Source organism: Harpia harpyja, chromosome 7 (assembly GCF_026419915.1).
Source record: "Harpia harpyja isolate bHarHar1 chromosome 7, bHarHar1 primary haplotype, whole genome shotgun sequence".
Classification (NCBI taxonomy): domain Eukaryota; kingdom Metazoa; phylum Chordata; class Aves; order Accipitriformes; family Accipitridae; genus Harpia; species Harpia harpyja.
The window spans coordinates 14,993,401-15,006,220 of record NC_068946.1 but is presented as its reverse complement, the minus strand read 5'-3'; the positions used below and the strand labels follow the sequence as shown (position 1 = coordinate 15,006,220).

The following is a 12,820-nucleotide window of genomic DNA, read 5'->3' as shown; positions in this document are numbered from 1 at the left end:
CTCCATGCACCTAAATTGCCCACTGCCCTCAGAAGGGTGCCAGGGACATTGCTAGCAGGGGTGTTTCGCTGGTCCTTCATCTCTGAGCACCTCCGGGCCAGCCTGGGGCCATGGCTGCTGGGCAAAGCAGAGTTACCCCTTCCTGCAGGAGAGGAAGAAAGCCCTGGGGAAACCCAAGCTGGAGCTGGGGCATTCACCCAGGGGGACCCCAGAGGAAAAGAGATATTATTTGGGTACAGATACTCCATCCCCTCATCTCTGCTTCGCCAAGGACACATCTAGGGGTGGGTGAGACCCCTCCTGGGCTGGTGGCAAGGGGGGAGCAACCCTTAGCTCCCACCTGGGTGAGCCATGATACCAGATTCCCAGCACCCTTTGCACAAGCAGTGCCTGGAGGGGAATAACCCCTCGCCCCTCCCTGGCTTCCAGCTGGGTAAATAACTGCTCTGAACGACTGCTTTTGTGCTCACAAGCATCCTGGGGCCAGAGGAGAGGAGACTGAAACTCTGCTGGTTTCATTACCCCAGGACACTGGGTTGGTTTTGGATACAGAGCACAGCTCCCTTCGGTGCAGCCAAGGGAAAACTGGGGGAGAAGGGATAGTACCTGCACCCTTCTGGACCTGTTCCTGGCAGGGTGTCCTACGCTGGCGTACACACTGAACACCCCTGCAACTGGTCACTGTGGGTGGAGAGGAAATTTGCCCTTGAAGGGCTCGTTTGGAGCTGTGTAACCTCATATGGTGGCAGCCTGGAAACTCAAAGGCAGGCAAATACACTTCCACATAGGAGGAAGGATGCTGAATCAGGGAGGGTTAAGCACACACAGGTATGATGTATAGCATGGCTCAGGTTTGTCTGCAGGCACATGATCACACATCCCTCCCTCATTCCTGTCCCAAATAATGCTGGGTCTCAGCCACTTCCTACCCTGGCAAAATTCCTGCCCAAGGCTTCAGGCGGTTATGCCTGGGGAAGGAGTCAGAGATGGAGATTTCACCCTATAATTTTTTCCATGACACTCTGTCTCAAGGAAAAAAAAAAGTGGATTAGCCTTGCTGCCAGTGATAAGCAGGAGGCTTAGAAAAACCCTCAATTTCCCAGCACCCATTCCCTGGGCAGTAAATCTTGGAGCCAACTGAGCTGCAGGCATGGCAAAGAGAGTGAAAGCCTGGGGTTGGTGGAGATTTAGGGCTCGTGAATCACCCAGTGCTCTCCAGCAGCACGCCAGCATCTCAAATTACCTCCTCGGGTGATTTGCACCACAAATTTCTACTTAGCCCCCCAAAATGTCAGAGCACTTTATTTGCTGCCTATCTTTTTTTTTTTTTTTTTCCCTTAAAGGAGCTGCTCCGTGGCCAGAGGGGAAAATCCTGCTCTGAGCTGATTTACCTGTGTTTAGCTGGTGTACAGTTGTTTACAGCTACTTTAGTCAGCTGGAGCCTGATTTAGAGAAAAAAATGCACCGGGATCATGTAGGAGGTCAGATCTCAGCTACTAATCCACACTTGACTAATGCACACCAGCCTTCCCCTCCAGCCAGCCCCAAAATCCCCCTGTAACCGCAGCTTAAATAAACCAAAGCCTCAAGCTTGGAAGGATGAGGTTAGTCCAGGGCTGGCTGGCAGAGGACAGGGAGCATCCCCACTGTCCCCTGGGCACTGTGGGCAGCACGGGAGTAGAGGACACCCCATTTTCAAGGCTGCATCCTGGGCAATCACGCCTGTTCCCAGCTGGCTTCCTTCCTCCGAGAGACAGAGGTGTAACTGCAGCATCGATTATTGCCTCTGTCACGGTGAGATGTGAACTTGGGAAAGTTCAAGCCTCTGGGGCCTGTGGAATAACTGCTCTGCTTAGCACCTTCCAGGCAGAGTGATGAAGGGACAGCGATACCCCGCCGATGCGATTTCACATCACGCTGAACATTACCTGCCTGCCAATCCAAGAGGCAGCTTGATGCAGCAAAGCTGTAATTCAATCAAGCAGGGTCCGGGCCATGTAATGAAGTGTAGAAATGGGGCTGCAGCTGCGTGTTCACATCGCCAGGCTGGAATTACAGCCCAAGCGATGCTTATCAGCTGCTGGGCAATTTCTTGCAGGACAATGTCCCCCGCCCCAGGGAAGGAAGGCAAGCGAGTTGGGAGATGAGCACAAAGAACAAATCAACCTTGGGAAGGTCACCACAGGGGTACATGACCTGGGAAGGAGTCTGGTTTGGGGCTTTTCAGTCAAACCATTGCAGGTCCATGCTGATGCTTGTGAGATTCAGTAGCCAGCGGCTAGGAGAAACCCTGTGGCTCAGAGCTGTGGGTGCCAAGGCCTGGTGCTGCTGGTGTCCTGGTCCTGGCTGCACATTTCTGCTCCCATCAGTACCTATGTTTGCTGGGCTGGGGAAAGAATCTGAGCTAAAAGCTGCCCTCTTTTGGCCTTTCATATTTACTAACATAAATTCCTCTAGCTGGCTGGTGAAGTGGATTAAGAGCTGGGGCAGGAATTTCTTAAGGCATCTTGGATAGCCAGCACTTCATTGCCCTGGTGCCAGGCAAGGGATGGGTACGGGACCTCCCATCAGATGAACAAGGAAGCATCTTCCCCTGCTTGAGCTTCACAGGTGGAGCCTGCCGACACAGAAAGAAGCCGAGGCTGATCCAGGGGCTCTTTGTGGCAGAAATTAATCCAGAGCACCTCCATCCCAGAGCATTGCTCAGCCACCAAACCATCCTGGCCCCAGGCTCAGGCTCCAGCTGCGCCAGGGTCAGTGCGCAGCCCGGCTGCAAAACAGCCGCTGCCAGCACATGGCATTTGTTATCTGCTTTTCCCTTCCTGAGGCCATCTAAAATACATGGTCTTGTATGCATAACCTACCCCTGGGCAAACTGCTTCTTTAACTGCACGGTTTCGGATTGCTTTTCCCATAGTGCTGTGTTATTTCCGAAGGAGGGTGACAGCCCCTGGGGTGCATGCTTGTGCTTACTGGCAAGTGAAGGGCTAGCAAATCAATGCCTCCCTTACATGAATTCTCCATTGGGATGCTCTCCAGTTGCCAGGTAGACAGCAGGGGTGGGTACCTATGTAACAGTCACAGTGCTGGCATCTTGCTGTCCCTGCTACAGATGTAGCAGCTGAGCCAAAGAATGCCTCCTCCGTCTGCACAGTCCTGTGAAGGAGCCCTATTTGATACCAGACAAATACCCTGTGGCACAGAAGCATCCCCCTGTACTGACTGCTTGGTAGCGGAGCCAAAACCAGTCCAAGGGGGTCAGGGACAAAAGGACCTCCCAGAGATGCTGGTGAAGAGGGATGACTGCAGATGACCTTGGCCTCTGGGCTGTTTTTCAGAAAACCAAAGCCAATAAAATAAAACCAATCTGATTTAATCAGCCAGGGAAGGTTCAGCAAGACTGGCAAAAGCTGTTTTCTAGGGCCACCTGGTGACAGCCCAGAGACAAGCCTTGCTTTTGGATTTCGGGGACTCAAAGGAGTTCCTCATGCCTGGTGGCACTAGGGGCTGTGGTCTGGCAAAGTGCTGCCCCTTCCCACCCCTTTCCTTCCCAACAGATTTCAAATCTAATCCAAGTGTATACCATTGCCTCGGGAAGCGTGCGTTTCCATGCTCTATCCATTCAAAGTGCAGTTTGGCTCTGGGATGCTTTTATTCAGGCATTTGGTCAGTAAAAACAAAAAGCTGGTATGCAAAATCAAAAAGAAAACTGATGTGAGTTGACCTGCTGAGAAAGGCAGCAGCTTTTTCACCCTAAGAGGGATTGGCCTGTGAGGCTCCCTGGTAACCACAACTAGGGTGTAAATCAGCAAGGATTTGAGTAGTGAAGAGCAGAAAAGGACCCACATGTGCTGTGGAGGGGAAGGGAGTTAAGTTGTCTTGTCCCCTGGGAGCAAGCGACCACACTGGCAGCACCCAGAGCATCTTGTTTGTCGGCTCCTCCCTGTGGCATTTGCACATTTTTGCTGCTGCAAAGCTCTCCTGTCCCCATCGGTCCCCAACCCATCCTGGCTGTCCTGGGCATGAAGAGTCGGCCGGGTGGGCTAAGCCATATGTGCTCAGCATTGCTCTCTCCAGTGCCCCAGGAAAGCCAGCGACCTCTCAGCTTCCTGGCTCCTTATGTTGCTTCTGCTTATTCTTCTGCTTAACTCCATTCAGCCAAGGTGGGGGGGACTGAACCCACTGCACCCAGTAAGGTTCCCACCGGTGTGGGAGCAACAGTCACCCACCAGCAGGTGCCGGGACTCCATCGGTCGAGGCTGTGGATGACTGCAGGAGGCTGTTATTTGGGTCTGACTGCCCCTCTGCAAGCAGAGATCAACCCAGCCCAGGCATTCAAGGAGGGAAACGGATGACCCCCCCCAACCGCATCCTCCTCAGAAGGTGGACCTTTTCACTTCAAGCACCTGCCGGTCCACAGAGCAACTGCACAGCATCACGAAGCTGGGCGGCAGAAGGGTTATTTGCATTTACAGAGCCTGATTTGTAAAGGCTGAGGGCAAAACCCCCCCAAACCAACCCCATGCCCCCTATGCAACGAGAGATTTGCCTACGATTGCTGCAATTCCCCCTCGGTGAGACTCTTGCTCTTGTGCTCTTGTGTCGCTAGGGGGAAGCGTTTGACTGCTGGATGGAGCTGGTGCCCGCAGGGTCCCTGCTGTGCCCGCCCGGGTGGTGGCACCCCCCCCGGTCTTCCCCTCCCGCCCCGCAGAGCGGGGCTGCCCCACCGCCGGGCTCGCTGGGGCATGCTCTAAATTGGAGAGACATGTATCTGACGGATGGACCACTCCATGGATAAGGAATTGGCTGGCTGGTCGCACTCGAAGAGTTGCGGTCAACAGCTCGATGTCCAAGTGGAGACCAGTGATGAGTGACGCTCCTCAGAGGTTGGTATTGGGACCGGTGCTGTTTAACATCTTTGTCGGCGACAGTGGGATTGACTGCACCCGCAGCAAGTTTGCCAACTACGCTACGCTGCGTGGTGCGGTCGACATGCTGTGCTGGAGGGAAGGGATGCCATCCAGAGGGATCTCAACAGGCTTGAGAGGTGGGCCCGTGCAAACCTCATGAAGTTCAACAAGGCCAAGTGCAAGGTCCTGCACATGGATCGAGGCAATCCCAAGCACAAATACAGGCTGGGCGACGAGTGGATTGAGAGCAGCCCTGCAGAGAAGGACCGGGGGCTGTTGGTTGACGAGAAGCTCAGCATGACCCAGCAATGTGTGTTTGCAGCCCAGAAAGCCAACTGTATCTTGGGCTGCGTCAAAAGAAGCATGACAGCAGGTTGAGGGAGGTGATTCTCCCCCTCTACTCTGCGCTTATGAGACCCCACCTGGAGTACTGCGTTTAGCTCTGGGGCCCCCAACATAAGAAAGTCCTGGACCTGTTGGAGCAAGTCCAGAGGAAGGCCATGAAGATGATCAGGGGGCTGGAGAACCTTTCCTATGAGGACAGGCTGAGAGAGTTGGGGTTGTTCAGCCTGGAGAAGAGAAGGCTCCAGGGAGACCTTACAGCAGCCTTCCAGTCCCTAAAGGGGGCCTACAGGAAAGCTGGAGAGGGACTTTTTACAAGGGCATGTAGTGATAGGACAAGGGGTAATGGCTTTAAACTGAAAGAGGGTAGATTTAGATTAGATGTAAGGAAGAAGTTCTTCACTGTGAGGGTGGTGAGGCACTGGATGAGGTTGCTCAGAGAGGCTGTGGATGCCCATCCCTGCAAGTCTTCCAGGACAGGTTGGATGCAGGGCATGTCCAACCCCAAAGGTCCCTGCCACCATGCACTTTCCTGTCTCAGACTGCAGTTTCATTTTATGGGTCAATCCTGGATCAGATCCGGTTCAACATCTATATTAATGATCTGGATGATGGGGCAGAGTGTATCCCCAGCAAATTGCAGATGACACTTAATTGGGGTCAGTGGCTGATACGCCAGAGGTTCATGCTGCCATCCAGAGAGACCTTGACAAGCTGGAGAAATGGGCTGACAGGAACTTCATGAAGTTCAACAAGAAGTGCAAAGTCCTACACCTGGGGAGGAACAGTCCCAGGCACCAGGACATGTGGGGGGTCACCCAGGTAGAAAGCAGCTCTGCAGAAAAAGACCTGAGGGTCCTGGTGGACACCAAGTTGAACATGAGCCAGTAGTGTGCCCTTGCTGCAAAGACAGCAAATGGTATCATGGGCTGCATTAGATAAAGTATTGCTGGCAGATCAAGGGAGGTGATTCCTCTCCTCTACTCAGCACTGGTGGAGCCACTCCTGGAGTGCTGGGTCCAGTTCTGGGGTCCTCAATACAAGAGGGAAATGGACTTACTGGAGAGAGTTAAACAAAGGACCACAAAGATGATGAAGGGACTGGAGCATCCCCCTTATGAGGAAAGGCTGAGAGAGCTGGGGCTGTTCAGCCTGGGGAAGGCTCAGGGGGATCTTATTAATGTATTTAAATACCTGCAGGAAGGGTGCAAAGAGGATGGAGCCAGGCTCTTTTCAGTGGTGCCCACTGACAGAACAAGAGGCAGTGGCCACAAACTGAAACACAGGAGGTTCCCTCTGAGCACCAGAAAATGCTTTCTCACTGTGAGGGTGACTGAGCACTGGTACAGGTTGCCCAGGGAGCCTGTGGAGTCTCCATCCTTGGAGATACTCAAACACCATCTGGACACAGTCCTGGGCAACTGGTTCTAGGTGACCCAGCTTGAGCAGGGAGGTTGGACCAGATGACCTCTGGAGGTCCTTTCCAACCTCAGTCAGTCTGTGACTCTATGATTCATGCATGGCTTCCATCACCCCAGCGTGGTTCAGCAGAGGAAACGTCACCCATGTGCTCCAGCCTGAGTTTCTGCTGCTCTTGCTACAGCTTTAGACCCATTCCCAGCACACAGGTCTGACCCCCAGTGTGTAAAAAAAAGTTAACCTGGAGGCTGCTGCATCCCTGGAGACCAAGCCCAATCTGGGAGACAGAAGACAGAAAAAAATAAAGACAGAAAATTGCTACTAATAAATGATATCTTAAATAAATTCAGCTTCCCTTCTTAGGCATTCAGGTCTTGTTTAAGCTTTCCTGTAAATTGGGGATGCAGAAGAAGCAATTTAAATTGAGGAGATTAATTAATTAGTGTCAGGCACATGGAGCCCATTCACCAAATGGGAATGCTCCAGAGAATTTAGAGTTTTTTCAGGCTTTTTTTTTTTTTTCCTTCAAAGATGAATATTTCTTAGAGGTTTGTTATCAACCAGCAATCTATGACAATAAAGCAAGAAGCCAGGTCTTCTGAAACACAGATAGTGTCACCACTATTTCTTACTGTATTTCTTACAGTATTTTATATTCTTCTGTTTAAACCCTGGGAGAGATGATTAATTCTTAATCTTTGCTTTCCTTGTAAAAAAAACCCTTACTATTTTTTTTTTAATCTTATGGTTGTCGAGCTAGTTGGACAGATAAGAACGATGAATATTGAATGAACCTTCATGATTTTTAAGAAACCGAGCCAGGGTCTTGGGGTGTTTGATGTTGTCAGTGTTGCTAGCCCTGCAGGAGAGCGTACAATGGCATTTTTCAAGACTGTTTGGCCAGGAATTTGCACTGAAGGTGAACATAAATCAGTCCACAGGGCTTTTTTCTTAGACTGGAACAAAACCACTGCTGAATCCTGCAAACTGCCTTTTTCCTGTTAAATAAGGCAAAAACCCCAGTGTTAATTATGACCATAACCAGCTATGGACCCCAGGAGCTCACCTAGAGCCATTCCCACCAGCAAGAGGTTCATTAATCCTGGAGGAAAGGTTTTGGTGACGTGGAGGGATGTTGTGGTGCCCGACGGGGGCCAACTCTCATTTTCCAAGTTCTCACCTCACCTGACAAATATAATAGAGCTCAGCATGGATAAATAGAAGTGACTGCTATTTTCTAATGAGGCTTTACATGGGTGACAAAAGCCATTTTACATGGCCTGCCCTGCATTGCTCCACTTGGCAGCGAGAGAAGTCCCTGCCTGTTTGGCCACAGCAAGTGCTCCCAGAAGCAGGATATGTCCATCACCCTGATATGCCTCTCCTGAAAATGTTTCTTGATGTGTTTTCCCAACTGTGCTGCATGGCACACTGTATTTTCAGTCTCTCCTCTGTAAACACCTACCTGGGGACATCTGGTGCAGCATGCACCATAGTGGCTCTGCACTTACTTCTGCCTCTCATTGAGTGCCTGCGACTCAGGCCACCGCCGGGCTTACAAGCTGCTTTTCCAGCAGAGCCATTTGGAACCATTTTAACCCCTTTGGTGGATATTCCAGTGGCCAAAATAAATGATGGTGGCAGGGAAGACGTGGCAGGAATGGATGATACATCTCCAACCGTTTTCAGCTCTCCTTGAGCCCAAGAGACATTTCAGCATCCACCACCTACTTCCATGAGGAGCTGCCACCTTCTCTTGTTTGAGCGGAGCTTTGCCCCTGCCAGCTTCATTCGATTCCTCCCTGGGAACAACCAGTCTGTCTGGAGGAAGCAGCATCTTCCCCCTTGAGAAAGGGCAGGGGAACAGACCCAAAAGCCCAGTCCTTCAAAAGGACATGTCTAAATTGCCCATAGAGGAGGAGCAGGGGGCCCAGGTTTGCTACTGTGAAGATGGGAGCTCCTGAGCTGCTTCCAGCTGCCACAACAGGAAAGAAAGGCAGCACTCTCCCAGGAAAGCTGGCTCCCTGGGGACTGTCTCCCAAACTTCAGGGATCTGGCTGCAGAGGGGAACACATGTTGAGTTTTTTCCAAATACCCAACATAGTCTGGCATGTGGCATGATCTGGCATCTGCTTTTCTGGAAATGTGAGTGCTTCTTGCACAGGTCACTAGATATGAGATGATTAGGATATGAGATCAGGGCTGGAAAGATGATGTCACTCCAAGTCATCCTCTCTTGACATGCTGCTTGCCAAGACATTAGTCCCTGCATGAAGATACTGTCAGCATCCCCTCTTTGCCCTGCTGCACTCTAAGTCCTGCCTGTGGGTAGCTGGCTCTGTCGCTACTCAGCTTGGTGGAGCCAGGCTGCTGCAGTACAGGATGTCCCAAGCACACCATGAAATGACCTTGAAGGCAGCATCTCAGACACGGGATCCAACAGCAGTGGTGTTCGAGCTGATTGCTGCAGGCAGCAAGGGCAGTGGGGAAGAAGTTCTGCACACATCTCCCAGGGTATTGTCCCATCATAGCCTCTGGAGGCATTTTCCTCCCCAGAAAGGGACATACTAGCCATGCAAACTGAAGGATGAAATGCTGCTCTAGGAGGTTTTTTGTCAAAAGAGATAAATGTCCCAGCTTGTGTAGCAGGGAGAAACGGAAACGGATTGACCTCCCTCATTAGCATCACTTAGACAAGAGGAAAGAAGCTCTAAAAAGTAGTCTGGTGATTTGCTCTCCTTTAAAAATGCCCCTGTCATCACGCTCCATTATTTATACCAGCAGCACTGTTGGCACTGAGCCTAGTCTGGGAAGAAAAATAATACGGAGACATCCCCTCCTCTTTATGCTGCTTTCCCTGCCTTCCCTCTGAAGGAGATGTGGGTCTGCGTTAGGTTATGTGACAAAAGCCCTGCCTGGGACGCTCCCAGGCTATCCCATCATTTAATGTGACACCCATCAAATGAGTCAATGACCTTTGGGCCTCACTGCCTGGGGGTATGGGACACATTATGGGGTGCAGGGGAAGGGCAGCTTGGGATTGCACAGGAGTTATGGGATGCTTTGGCTGGGAAAGGGTTGGCTGGGTCTGGGGCATGGAGCCACGGCAGCCTCACCCAGCTCAGGATTTAGGGTACTGTGTTTTCCCCTAACAGCTCCCTCTTCCTAAGATCAGCCCCATCTCTTCCACCACCCCAGGCTGATGCTCAGAAAATCATGATTTTGGGGGTTGTTGGTTTTAAAATTTGTTTTTCTGAATTTGCCGTTTGCTTCTGCTCTGCTAGTGGAAGGCCAGGTAACAGTGTTGGTCACTGCTGTTTAACCCTAAAGCTTGTAAACCTGAGAAACCTGAACTTCACATTTTATAGGGGCTTGACTCTAGGGCTTGGAGCTTCAAGAAAAAAAACAATCCCTTTCTCCCCCAAAATGTCACCCACCAACAATGTTCAAAGACTGGGCAAAATTAAGGACAGGTGCTTCAAGTTTTTGTGGAAAACACAAAAATCCTCATTTTTATACACCTTTTTAAACAAGAGGGAAACACACCACCCTTTCCCCAACCCCCCTTCACTTCCCATCCTGCTCGGAGCATCTTCACTGTTAATTCCCATCAATCTCAGCCCAACTTTCAGGTCTTTGACAAATTCCGTCTGCTCATCCCACATGCAAAACTCCAGCTCTGATTTTCTGTAGAGGTCACCAGAGACACCAGGACCAGTTAGTTTTCCTCCTGAACTTTCTAAGCCCTCTGGAGCCAGCTGTGACTCAGCTGCTGCAATCAGGAAATAACAGGGAACGGCAGGAACACCCACGGGGAAATACCCAAAGAATCATATTTCTCTTTAAAAACGTTTTTACTGTGACCTGCTCGCCAGCACAAAGGCTGTCGCCCAGCCAAGTCCCAAACAGCACTCCCTCGTTTTCAAAGCATTAAAAGAATATCATCTTGTCATCTGTTCTGGCTGGGCTTTGAAGGGCTACAGAGGTTTCCAAAAGTTAGTTTCGCTTGAGTCTTTGCAAGGTCTTGGGGCATCTGTGCCAGGGAGGGCTCACACCTCTGGTGTGACCCCAAAAGGCAGTTTGGAAGAGAGAGGGGCTGCCCACAGGGACATCATTGCTGGCGAAGGTGGCAGAAGATGGGGTGGGTTCAACCCCATGGTGACATAAACGCACCATGACACAATTTTGAGCATCTCCACATGCTTCTAAACTCTCTACAGAAAAGGGGACAAACAGGGGTCTGGAGCAAACACCCTGCAAGGGGTCAATGGCAGCAGTGGGTTGTGTCTGAGGCATCACTCACGTCCTTGGGACTGATGCTGGCATTGATTGCCTCCAGGGGCACAGAGTAGGCTGCTGCCAGACCTGCGCACACAAAGTGGCCATGCCCTGGCCGTTGGGGAAGAGCATATTTTGGGGAGTCCTTGGTTCTGTCTCCCCTGTAGTTGCCCACCAACCTCTAGGGCAAACTACAGAGGGATGCATGACTGTTAGACAAGGAAATTTGGTTGGGAGAGGAGGTGATATCTAGCAGCAAGCAACCCTCCTGCTGTTCACTGCACACTGACAATCTCATGGTGTGCCTCCCTTTCCCGCCTGCGGACTGTCTGGATGCTTTGCCCCCTCTCAACCGCTGACAGGCATGGGGGACTGCGCCACTTGCAGGGAGCTGGGTGGGCGGGGGGTCACTGAGGACCCCGACCCTCCTGGAACACTGTTGCCACCATCTCACCCAGGGCACCCTGGGCACGGGATGAGGAGGGGGCTGGAGCCCAGGGCACACAAGGGGAGGTGGAGGGCAGTCCCTGTGCCCAAGGGGCAGCAGAATCGCACAGGGGAGCGATCCATCCCCAGGAAAGGGGCTCTCAGCCCCTCCGACCCTCCTCCTTCTCCCACATCAGGGCATCTTTCAGGCCACAGGCCCCCAACTCCCAAAACAGACATATGTGGCCATATGCATCGCCATCACATGGCCTCCTGATGTCACAAGCCGCCTCACTGCCTTCTGTTCCGGGCCCTGTAAACAGGGGACCCCGGCAGCTGGCCCACAACTCTGAGCTTCGAGGCCCTCTCCTGCCAAGAGCGGTTGGTACCAAGAGGTCTCACAGCAGCAAGGCGGGTGGCTGAGAGAATGAGCCGGAGAGAGCACAGACGGCTGCAGGAAGCGAGGAGGAAGAGGAGGCGCTGTCAGAGGGGAGGCACTATCAGCTGCACGGGCTGACTGTGGGGAGCCCACGGAGGTGGGTCCACCCGAAGACCAAGAAGAGCCGATGGAAGCGGATCCACCTCCAGCATGGCTCCCCTGGCACCACTACACCAGGCCTCCCCTCCGTGACAGCACGCCGACACCAGCGCAGGAGCGCCCGCCCAGCGCCCTGCCATCGGCCCAGCCTGAGAAGGAGGCCGGACCCTCCGCGGCGGTGCACAAAGAACAGCGACAGATCAAGCAAAGAAGTCAGGGAGACAGCTCTTCCCCTGCAGAAGCAGACCACCACAGGTCTGCCAGGAAGAAGGGCCGGCCTTCAGCACTAGGGTCCCTTCTAGCTGCTTCATTAGGAGTTCTGTTCAAGACTTGGTTACCGCCCATTTTTAAAAGGCCCCATAAAGCAAGAAAAAGAGCAGTAAAGGTGCTTTCCTCCTCTCTTATTTGTACTCGGGCGACTGCAGCTGGGCTCCTCTGTCCCCTCCTGGTCTCCCCAGTCCAGGACAGACACTGGTGCGCGGGCTGTGGGCCCAGCCCAGGGCCCTGGAGGCGGTGAGGGGCTGGGGCAGGCTGAGGGAACGGCCTCTGGTCACGGGGGTGGTGAGACACTGGAGCAGGTTGCCCAGAGAAGCTGTTCATGCCCCATCCCTGCAAGAGCTCAAGGTCAGGTGGGACGGGGCTCTGAGCAACCTGATCTGGTGGAAGATCGGAACTAGGTGATCTTTAAAGGTCCCTTCCGACCCTAACCGTCCTGTGATACTGCTTGAGGTTTGTTAGCACAGAATCCTTCCGTTTGTATAACCATCGCTGACAAGAGGATCTCCCGGTAGGGCCATTTTCAAACGCCATCCTCAGTACAAACCTGAACTGAAGGCAAACGCTTAAACTCCTCTTTTTTTATCATTTTGTGAGGAAGTAGTAGCATACAAGTTGTGCCTTTGCAAGA

At 52.3% G+C, this 12,820-nt stretch overlaps 1 protein-coding gene across 1 annotated transcript in view; it reads right to left on the bottom strand.

Annotated features, from left to right (window-relative positions):
* LOC128144560 (UDP-glucuronosyltransferase 1A1-like) overlaps window positions 1-12,820 on the bottom strand; it is a 169,520-nt gene that overhangs the window by 27,795 nt on the left and 128,905 nt on the right. The gene's annotated exons all lie outside the window — the stretch shown is intronic.